Here is a 10328-nt window from a genome sequence, read left to right as displayed (position 1 = left end):
TTTGATTCATGTTGCTAGCAGCATGACTGTGATTTGTGACCTTCTGCTATGCCCATCATTCTGAGTTTCAGATCTTCTGTGACATGGGGTAGTAATGATTCTTCCAATGATTGACAGTTAAATGTGACTACCTTTCTAGGGTGCCATGTATGGTAACTGGCATGTAATAGAAATGCCAAAGCAACAATTAGGATTACATATTTTTTTATTTTTGGACCATCCACAGCTGTGCTCAGAGATTACTCCTAGCTCTGTGTTCAGGGTTCATTCCTGGCAGTAGTCAAGGACCCCATGAGATGCCAGGGTTTGAACCAGGGTAAGCAGCATGCACGGCAACTCCCTTAACTCTTGTACTGTCTCTTGGGACCTGGATTATAATATTGATAGTTATTTATGTTTTCTTAACAAAACACATTAACAAGAAAGTTGCTTTGTATGAAACAACCGAACAGCATTGCTCAATTTATTAAACTGTCTATTCTATTGTAAATCTATTTTAACTTCAGCAGAAGCAAGTTGACAGTTGTTCCATTCACTGAAAATGCCAAGGATGGTGTTTTTGTAATTTGCTGAGTTAAAAATATGCCAAACTTCCTGAAGGTAAATTTACTAGGGTCTATAAATCTTCCTGTCAGAGAAATAGCAAAGCTCCATCCTTATATTCATAGCTCATGTGGGTATAGTACATTTTACTTTGTATTCAAAACCACTTTTTAGTGTTAAAGTACAACTCTAATTTCTGAAATATTTTGTGGCATGTTGGCTTTGACATTTCCTTTATCAAAGAACTAGTTTCTGAAACTTTGCTACTGGTTCCAGCTTACCTTTGTTACACAACAGTCTGAGATGTGTTTGCTGAGGAACCATGTTCAATTTCATATTAATTAGTTTATACACCAAATCACATGTACAGACATCTTAGTTTTATCTGAATGCACAAATTTGTTTATTGTTGGGGTCTCAGTAGCCAGCCTGAGACTTTGATCAAAACCCCTGCCCCTGAAAGAAAGAGCCTGCCCTCTTTACAGGGGCCCAGGAGCTTGCTCCAGCACTCCACACACGTAGGCACTCTGGTTGAGAATGAGGGATGTAATAGTTACCATCTGCCTGAGCTAATACACCTGGCCCTGAAAGGAGGAGATGTAAACCATTAACTAACATCTATATTGAGCTTGACAAGGTAAATGTGATACATGTGGATTGCCCCCTGAAATGGATGTATAAAAACCCCTGTGTGAGAGCTAATAAACGGATTGTTGCTTGATCACCAGCTTTGCCTCCTCCACGTGGTTCTCTCTCGGTGGCGCAGTAGTCTGTAGTGTGCGGAGGGCCAGGGCAGAGGCTTCTCCCCTTGCCACTCCCTCTCCTGTAGGGAGAAAGTCCGGCGACCATGGGGGATTGTACTCCAGAGTGCCGGAGACGACTGGCCAGGACCCCGACAGTTTATTTCCTTTACCCATCCCAGATACTAATCTTTTATAATCAGGACATAACATGCAATTCTCAAACTCACTAAAAATAAGGGTTATTTTATTGTCTGTGAAAGATTATATTTTTTACTGATTTGGTACAATGCATCATAACTATGTTGAATAGATAAATAAATGGATAAATGTACTCTAGTGTGTCTCACTATATTTAATGTTCCCTGAAGTTGAGACCACAAAATCACAAATCACAAAATCATCCTGTTATTCGTCGATTGCCTCGAGCAGGCCCCAGTAACGTCTCTTTCATCTTAGCCCTGAGATTATATTCAAGGCTCTTTAGGAGAATGAGACCCATCATTGTTACTGGTATTTGGCATATTGGGTACGCCATGGGGAGTTTGCCAGACTCTGCTGTGTGGGCAGGCTACATTCGGTAGCCTGCCAGTTTGTCCAAAGTAGAAATGAGATAATAAGATGTCGCGTGGCTGCGAATGCGGCCGTGCGGTTCCGGGAGCTTAAATCTGAATTTTATGAGATGAAGTAATAACTGATTTTCTGAACAAAACTCATATAAATTCTTCTTTGAGTATTTGTTTTTTTGATTTTTTATTGAATCACTATGAGATAAACTATGACAAAACTGTTCATGATTGGGTTTCAGTCATACAATATCCAATATCTGTTCCTCCACCAGTGCACACTTCTCAGCAACAATGTCCCTGATTTCCCTCCCACCATCCCTCAACACTCTGCCCCCCGTCCCCCTCCAGGTCTGCTTCCAGGTCTGCTTCCATGGCAGGTACTTTTCCTCTTTCTCTCTCTCCTTTTCTACATTATGGTTTTCAATACAGGTATTAAGAGGTCATCGGGTTTGTTCAGGAAGTTCAATATTTTTAATGGAAACGTAGAGCAGGAGTAACTTTTTTAATTGCGTAGCAGCTTTGGGGTGTGGACATAACTGCCAGGGCTACCAGAAGTAGGGGGATTATTTTTTTAAATAGGATCATTGTTCTGCTTTATAAAAATGAAAGCATAAGAGCACCTCTTTTGCATTGAATTATGAATCCCCACTGAAAGCATAAGAATGATCATAAACATAAGACTTTTAAGAATCATGTTTTCTCTATGGTCCACACAGCTTTGTAATATAAATTAATTAATATTTATGGATTACAGCTTGAAGTAAAAGAGGGTCTCCAAGCAACCATATTTAAAAAAAAATATTTTGCTTTTTTTGCGGTTTTTTGGGTCACATCCAGCGATGCTCAGGGGTACTCCTGGCTCTACACTCAGGAGTTACTCCTGGCGGTGCTTGGGGGACCATATGGGATGCCGGGAATTGAACCTCGGTCGGCCGTTTGCAAGGCAAACACCCTACCTGCTGTACTATCGCTCCGGCCCCACATTTTGCTTTTTTTTTTTTTTTAATAATTGAAAGCAATCTAACTTAAGGAGAAAAATTCACTAAGAACAGCTTATTCAACAACTAGAACAATTTGTGAGATTTACCCAGTGAAATGAGACATATCCATCTCATTACATACCTACATGTAAGTTACTAAATCAAAACACGTGCGTGTTTACAATTGTAATCAATACTTGTAATAGCAAAATATCTCCATAAATTTGCTACACTGGGTTCTGTTAGCTTTAAATAATGCCCAAGGAAAACCAAAAGAAAATTAAGCTGTGATGAATTATATAGTTTCTTTAAAATCATTTTGTTCTTTAAACGAGGTAATAAAGTGAACATGGATGCCCTAAGAATGGTTAGGCAGCAGGAAATAGATTCCATTTGCATTGTTTTAAACTGAAGATAATTAGAGGGACAGGGGAGACCTGAATCGCAGACCTCAAAGATAAAGCAGCCACTGTGCCTTCCAAGGATGTGGGCCATCTTCAAGACAATCAAAGGAGCTCTCATTTCAGATGGCTTTTTAAAATTTCAGTTGCCTTTACTTACCTGACATATTGGCTTCATTTCTTCATCACTCATTGCAAATGGCTCTACCCGGTCCAATATCATCTGCCATCTTCCACTTTAAATCACCTTTCAGCTCAAGCTCTAAATTTTTTTTGCTCAAGACTTTCTGTGTTTCATTTTGCTTTTAAATTACAGTTTGAGATGTTTGTGGAATCATAAAACTGGGAGCAGGGTTTTATAGTCTCTGGGTCTTGGCCGTTGATGGGATTATACAGCATCAGGGGCAGTTGGTGGGTGTAACGCCTATATACTGGAAGATAAAGGATCTGGGTGGAGGAGGCCCCAGTCCCAATCCGAGCAGGCTTGGAGATCTATGCCCCAGGTCCCACACACCTGGGTTTCTCGGCCGGTTCCTTCATGCGTGAGGCTCATCCAAATGTGTGGAGAGTGGTCTTAAGGATGGCTGTGGCTGGAGCCGGAGGTCTTCAGCTGCTGGGGCTCTGCTTGGGTTGGGGAGGGAAACTCCACCCACCCTCCTCCAAGGGCTCTGGTGAGGACAGCCAGGTGCGGAAGCAGGAGACTCTGCGCTGTTCTCCTCCGGGAGCAGGGTTTTATAGTCTCTGGGTCTTGGCTGTTGATGGTATTTCACGGCACCGGGGCCAGTTCATGGGTGTAATGCCTACATACTGGAAGATGGTGGATCTGGGTGGAGGAGTCCCCAGTCCCAATCCGAGCAGGTTTGGAGATCTATGCCCCAGGTCCCGCACACCTGGATTCCTCGGCCGTTTCCTTCATGCGTGAGGCTTGTTGAAACATGTGGAGAGTGGTCTTAAGCATGGCTGTGGCTGGAACCAGAGGTCTTCAGCTAGTGTGGCTCTGCTTGGGGTGGAGAGGGAAACTCAACCCACCCTCCTCCAAGGGGCCCTGGTGAGGACAACCAGGTGCGGAGGCAGGAGAGTCTTATTATCTAGTTCTTACTCTGGAGAACCGGGCAGGCTACCAAAAGCATCCTGCCCACATGGTAGAGTCTGACAAACTCCCCATGGCATATTCAATATGCCAAAAACCAGTAACAATGATGTGTCTCATTCTCCTGAACACGAAAGAGCCTCGAATGTGGCACTTTTTAAATTCTCAGGGCAAGGATGAAGGAGATGTTACTGGGGCCTGCTCGAGGCAATTGATGAACAACAGGATGACAGTGACAGTGATGCATTTGTAAAAATAAAGACGATACACATTTCACTCCGTTTCTTCCAATGATAGAATCCTGTCAGACAATAGTATAATCATGTAAAACAGCATAGAGCTTAAATTAGGATGCTGACTTTAATGCAGTCAAGAATACACATTTTCCCTCATACAGATTTCTTGAATTGCCCTTTCATAGTCACACCAGTTTCTTCTTGTATCTGTTTCCTCTTTAGCCCCTGGCAACCATGAATCTGTTCTGTTAAAATTTTGTATCAAAAAAAGGTGTGCAAATAGAATCTCATGCAGAATATAACATTTGTAAATTAGCCCTCAGCAAGGTTAATGCTATGGTGATAAACAGAAGCTTTGGCGTATGAGTAGGCTGATAACATTGGTTATTATATAAACTAAAAATTTTAAAGAAATATGATGTGATTCCTTGTGTTCCTTATTTTCCAAAAGGTTTAGCCACATATAGGGAGTTTGAAAGCAACAAATGAATAAATAAAACATAAATATATCTAAAAACTTTAAAAATAAATATAAATATAATAAAATAGCACTGCACTGTAGCACTGTCCTCCCATTGTTCATCGATTTGCTGGAGCAGGCCCAGTAACATATCCATTATGAGACTTGTTGTTACTGTGTTTTGCATATTGAATACATCACATGTAGCTTGCCAGGCTTTGCCGTGCGGGTGGAATACTCTCGATAGCTTGCCCAGCTCTCCGAGAGTGCCTGAGGAATCAAATGTGGGTCAGTCCACCAGCTGCATGCAAGGCAAAAGCAAATAAAATATGCCAATGCTGCTTAAGGAAATATAAACAAATACTATACCTCAAATCATTTCACTACAAGTCTCAAGATCTCCACATTGGGCAGAATCAAACAGTGGGCAAAGAGCTGTATATGCTATTCATAGCATCAATGCTCAAAAGTGAGTAAATTCAAAACAATGGGAATGTAGAGAAAGTGGGATCTACAAAATCTGCACTAGCACTCACACAGAAACATGAGACATAAACTGAAATACTGAAGTACAGGGGGAAAAACTTTTAATAAAATTAAAAGAAAAAAATACATTTTACTCTAGCTTGGTTTTGCACTGAAAGCACACATATACAACGACCAGTGCTCAGAGGTAACACTTGGATCTAGGTTCAGAATCATGAAGTTAGTGGTAGGGATGAAATCAGAAACTCATGTTAGCTGCAGTACCCTCTGTCTGGACCCTCACCCGCTTAAAATCAAGGGTAAAAATACAAAGAAAACACTTCAGCAAGGAAAGGGGAGCAATGGTGGGATATAGTGAAAAAGATCACTGAAATGAACGCTTCACCAAGAATACTTTATCCGGCTAAACTCTCACTCAATCTCGAAGAAACGGTATACACTATTTTCTGGATAAACAGGTCAGGAACATGAAGACACAAAACCAAACCTAAAAGAAGGGCTAAAGGGGCTACGGTAAAACAAGAAAACCCCCTACAAACACAACAAACCCTTACAGAAAGATGACACAAAACCCCGTAACAATAATCTCTCTCAATGACAATGATCTAAATTCACCAATTAAGAGACAAAGAGTGGCAAAATGGATACAGAGACAGAACCCAACATTCTGCTGCCTACAAGAAACGCATCTGAAAAATCAGAACAAACACAGACTCAAAGTCAAAGGATGGAAAACAACCCAGCAAGCAAACAACCCCCTCAAAAAACTGGAATGGCCTTACTAGTATCAGACAACATAGATTTCAGGTTGAAAAGATTACAAGGAACAATGAAGGCTATTTTTTATTAATCAAGGGATATGTACAGCAGGAAGAAATCACACTCCTAAATATATATGAACTCAATGAGGGACCAGCTAAATACCTACAAAAACTGCTAGCAGACCTTAAGGAAGGACATGACAAGCAACACAATAGTAGTTGGAGACTTCATCACTGCCTTATCACCCCTAGATAGTTCAAGAAAATTAAAACTCAGCAAGGAAATAATGGCTCCGAAGAAAGAAACAGAGTACAGAGGACTAATATAACTATAAAGGACTTCATACACCACCCCAAAAATTACAAATTCTTTTGCAGTGCAAAAGGCTGGAGCGATAGCACAGCGGGTAGGGCGTTCGCCTTACAAGCGGCCAACATGGCCGACCCGAGTTCGATTCCTCCGCCCCTCTCGGAGAGCCCGGCAAGCTACCGAGAGTATTCGATATGCCAGACACAGTAACAACAAATTCTCCAATGGAGACGTTACTGGGCCCGCTCGAGCAAATCGACGATCAACGGGAGGGCCTTTTGCAGTGCACATGGAACATTTTCCAGTACAGACCATGCGTTGGGCCACAAAGCATACCTCAACAGAATCAGAAGATAAACATAGTATCAACTATCTTATCAGACCACGATGAACTGAAGATAGAAGTTAACCATGTACAAATGCAGAAAACCAAATCAAATACCTGGAAATTAAACAACTCAAAGTTGAATAATGACTGGGTCTGGAAAGAAATCAAGGAAGAAATCAAAAGTTACCTGGAAACAAATGAGAATGAAGGCACAAGCTACCAGAACCTATGGGATGCAGCTAAAGCCATGTTAAACGGAAAATTTATAGCTCTGCAAGCATTTTTAGGAACGAAGAAAGGGCCCAAATAAACAACTTGAATCCACAGCTCAAGATCTTAGAAAAGGATCAACAAAAGGAGCCCAAACCAGGCAGAAGGAAAGAGACAATAAAACTTAGATCAGTAATGAACGAGATGGAAACTCACAAAAACAATCCGAAAGATCAATGAAACCAAGAGCTGGTTCTTGGAGAAAATACATAAGATAGATAAACCACTAGCAACACTCACAAAGAAAGAGAGAGAACCCTAATAAACCAAATCAGAAATGAGAAGGGGGATATTATAACAGAAACAAAAGAAATTCAAAAGATCATTAGCGACTACTGTGAAAGTCTGTATGCCACGAAACAAGAGGACCTGAAGAAATGGATAAATTCCTCGATTCCTTTAATCTCCCGGGGCTGAAAGAAAAAGATCTAGAAAATCTGAATAGTTCTATTAATATCAAGGAAATTGATACTGTAATCAAAAGTCTTCCCCCCAAAAAAGCCCAGGTCCAGATGGATTCACTAGCGAATTTTTCCAAACATTTAAAGAGGAGCTACTGCCAGTTCTTCTCAAGCTTTTCCAGGAAATTGAAGAAACAGAACCTCTCCCAAACAATTTCTATGAAGCCCATATCTATCTAATATCAAAAGGAAACAAAGATACCATAAGAAAATAAAACTACAGGCCGATATTCCTGATCAACACAGATGCAAAGATTCTCAACAAAATACTAGCAAATAAAATTCAACAACTCATCAAAAAGATCATACACCATGACCAAGTGGGATTCATTCAGGGGATGCAAGGATGGTTTAACATTTGGAAATCAATCAAAATAATACATCATATCAACAACAAAAATGATAAAAACCATATGATCATATCGGTAGATGCAGAGAAAGCATTTGACAAGATCCAGTACCCGATTATGATGAAAACCCTTGCCAAAATGGGGATAGAGGGGACTTTCCTCAATACAGTTAAAGCCATCTATCACAAGCCTACAGCAAGCATCATCCTCAATGGGGAAAAACTGAGAGTCTTCCCCCTAAGATCAGGGACAAGACAACTATGCCCAATCTCTCCAATGCTGTTCAGTATAGTACTGGAAGTAATTGCAATAGCGGTTAGCAAGAAAAAGTTGTTAAGGACATTCAGGTTGGAAAGGAAGAAATCAAGCTCTCACTATTCACAGATATATGATATATACTTAGCGAACCCTAAAACCTCTACCAAGAAACTGAAACAATAGCCTTGTAAAGTTGCATTCTATAAAATCAATACCCAATATTCCATGGGTTTCCTATTGCAAATAGAAGAAGGTGACATGAAAAAATCAATCCCATTCACAATTGTCCACCAGAAAATCAAGTACCTGGGAATCAGATTAACTAAGGAAGTAAAAGACCTGTACAAAGAAAACTACAAAATGCTAATTCAGAAAATAAAAGAGGACAGGAGAAAATGGAAAGATATACCCTGCTCATGGATCGGAGAATTAACATTGTCAAAATGGCAATACTTCCCAAAGCATTGTACAAATTCAATGTGATCCTTGACATTCTTCAAAGAAATGGAGCAAACACTACTGAAATTCATATGGAACAATAGGCCCACACGAATAGCTAAAGCAATTCTTGGGAACAAGAAAATGGGAGGAATCAACCGCCCCAACCTCAAACTCTAGTACAAAGCAGTAATAATTAAAACAGCATGGTACTGGAACAAAGGAAGAGCCAAAGACCAATGGAATAGGGTTGAATATGCTGATATCTCCCCCGAAACATATGATCATCTAATGTTTGATAAGGGAACAAGAAATGTGAACTGGAGCAAGGAAAGCCTCTTTAACAAATTGTGCTTGCGACATGCAAAACGTGGGCTCAGATCTCTACCTAACACCAGGTACAAAAGTAAGATCAAACTGGATTATAGACATCAACATCAGACCGGAATCCATAAGGTACATTGAAGACAAAGTTGGCAAAACCCTCCACAAATTGATGCTAACAGTTACTTCAAAGATGACACGCCACTGACTAAGAAAGTGAAAACGGAGATAGACAAATGGAACTATATTAAACTAAGGAGCTTCTAGACCTCAAAGGAAATTGTGACCAAAATACAAAGAAAGTCTACAGAATGAGAAAGCAATATTAATTCTCCGATCCACGAGCAGGGTACCCATCCAACAGGGGGTTGATATCAAGGACATACAATGCACTAGTATAACCCAACAAGAAGAAAATATCCAACCTCATAAAAAATGGGGTGAGTAAATGAACAGAAAGTCTCTCAAAGGAGAAATCCGAATGGCAAAAAGGCTGTACATCACTAATCATCAGGAAGATATAGATCAAAACAACAATGAGATAACATCTCACACCACAGAGACTGGCCCACATCCAAAAGAACAAAAGTTACTGGTGTTCGTGCAGATGTGGCAAGAAAGGGACCCTTCTTCACTTCTGGTGGAAATGCCCGACTGGTTCAGCCCTTTTAGAAAACAGTATGGATGATTCTCAAAAAATTACAAAATGAGCTCGCATTTGACCCAGCAATACCACTCCTGGGAATATATCCCGGAGAGGCAAAAAGCATAGTCAACATGACATTGCTCTTGTATGTTCATTGCTGCACTATTCACAATAACCAAAATTTGGAAAAACCTGAGTGTCTGAGAACAGATAACTGGTTAAAGAAACTTTGATACTCGTACACAATGGGATACTATGAAGCTGTTAAAAAGATGAAGTTATAAAATTTACATACAAGTGGTGCTACATGGAAAGTATCATGCTAGTGAAATGAGCCAGAAAGAGAAAGACATAGAAGACTGCACTTATCTGGGGAATATAAAGTAACAGAATGGGAGTTGAACACCCAATAATAGTTGAGATAAGTACCAGGAGGTCTGCTCTATGGCTTGGAAGCTGGCAGAACATGCTAGGGGAAAAGGCAGCTGAGGTAGAGAAGGGAACATCAAGTAAAGGATGTTTGAAGAACTTGCTCAGGGTACGGGGTGCCTGCTGAAGTAAACTATGGACTGAACACGATGGCATTTAAATACCTCTATTACAAAATACAACACCCTGAAGGAACGAGTGAGCAAAAGGGAATCTCCTGCCATAGAGGTAGGGCGGCATGAGGGGAT

The sequence above is a fragment of the Sorex fumeus genome, unplaced genomic scaffold (genome assembly GCF_029834395.1).
Source record: "Sorex fumeus unplaced genomic scaffold, SorFum_2.1 ptg000050l, whole genome shotgun sequence".
NCBI classification, from domain to species: Eukaryota; Metazoa; Chordata; class Mammalia; order Eulipotyphla; family Soricidae; genus Sorex; species Sorex fumeus.
This window is presented reverse-complemented; position numbering follows the sequence as displayed.